This window comes from Thermobia domestica, chromosome 7, assembly GCF_964235325.1.
Source record: "Thermobia domestica chromosome 7, izTheDome1.hap1.1, whole genome shotgun sequence".
In the NCBI taxonomy this organism is placed as follows: Eukaryota; Metazoa; Arthropoda; class Insecta; order Zygentoma; family Lepismatidae; genus Thermobia; species Thermobia domestica.
The window spans coordinates 217789879-217791790 of NC_137460.1; positions in this window are offsets into that span (position 1 = coordinate 217789879).

Genomic DNA, 1912 nt, shown 5'->3' on the forward strand with positions numbered 1-1912 from the left:
TGTTGCCAATCGAGGGCATTACTTTGAGGGACACAGTGCCTAAAGTGTTTTGAAATGAGTAATACAGATTTTATAGCAAAAGTGCGGTCTTTTTGACCACACCACGCATATAAATGAGTTTTTATAAATCAAACTTCTTAAATAATGAAAAAAGCTTTAAAGTGATAAGAAGAAAAGATGTTACGGCGAAATAAAAAGAATTATAAATAATAAAGTAATAGGACACTAATGATTTCAGTAGCAGGGGCGGATCCAGGACGGACTTCTGGGGGGGCGGTCGATAGTAATACTTCTACTTAGAGCTACTTTTAAGAGCTCCAAACTTTTTAAGGATGGGTTTATTTATATATAAAATAAAAAAGTTTCCTCTTCTGGGGGGCGATTGCCCCGATCGCCACCCTGGATCCGCCCCTGTTCAGTAGTGTGGGTGGTCCACTGGTCGTCTCTTACAAGATTGGTGCAATTTCTAGGAAAATTAAATGAACGTAAGTTCAGAGTGACCGGCCACAGCAACGAGAAATTGCTTCCATTCTGATGCAATAGACACTTTTTGATGATCGATCATATCAAAAAAGTGAAATGATGAAAGCACACCTCGACTGCAAGTGCTAACTGTCCCAAAACTTTATTTTAAACAGTTCGGCAATTTTGTGTGAAGGCTCACACATTTTTTTAAAATACTGTATATATGATTAGAGCATACCCTTTCATTAGAGTGTAAATATTAGCGTACTAATAATGTAGGAGTTAGAAAACAACACATTATATACAGATGGTGGTCAGAAAAATGGAAACATCTGAACGAAATTGCAACTTACCAGATTAATATGATGTCGGGCCACCTTTCGCCTTCAAAACAGCCTTGATGCGACGTGGGATGGAGGCATAGAGGTCGTGAATGGTAGTAAGTGGAATTTTACACCATTCCTCGTGCAGGGCAACAGCCAGTTCTGTGAGAGAGGATGGAGGTGGAAATCGTCGCCGGAGTCGTGTTTCCAAGACGGACCACAGATGTTCAATTATGTTGAGATCTGGGGAATGGGTGGGCCAGGGGAGGTGTTGAACTTCATCACGATGTTCCTCAAACCACGCTGCAACAACGCCAGCTGTGTGAATGGGTGCATTATCATCCTGAAAGATGGCGTCATTGTTCGGGAACAACATCCGGACCATAGGATGCAAGTGGTCTCCTAAAATTGCGACATAATCGTTGGCAGTGATTCGTCCGCTAAGTGTGATCACAGGACCCAATGAAAACCATGATATGGCGGCCCACAGCATCACCGAGCCGCCGCCATGTTTCACAGTTGGGCGGAGACACCGCAGATTATAAGCTTCTTTTGGCGTTTTCCACACATAAACAGGGCCGTGGTTGGGAATAGGGTGAAGGATGACTCATCCGACCATATCACACGTTTCCAGTCTTCAACGGTCCAAGTTTCATGGTCGCAGCACCATTTGCGGCGTGCAAAAGCGTTATGGTCCCTGATGAGCGGTTTGGCCCGTGCAACACGACCCCGTAAGTTCATGTCATGTAATTCGCGGCGGACTGTGATTGTCGAAATAGGGTGGGGGAGATGCTGATTGAGTTCCTCCGTCACTTGCTCCGCAGTGGCACGACGGTTCTGCGTGACAATGCGCTTTAATACCCGGCGTGACCTGTCACTCATGATTTTCTTCCGCCCACTGTTCGGCTTCCCCGATGTGGTTTTCCCGTGTGATGTGTAGGCAATCATCACCTTCGACACTGTCCCACGCGACACACCTAGCACAGTAGCTACTGCCGTCACACTCACTCCACATAACCGCGCACCAATAATAATTTGCCCTCTTTGAAAATCTGAAAGGTCTTCCATTTTACACTACCTCCGTCTGCTGCAGCCACTGGACACTGCTGTTCCACAGCACCTGA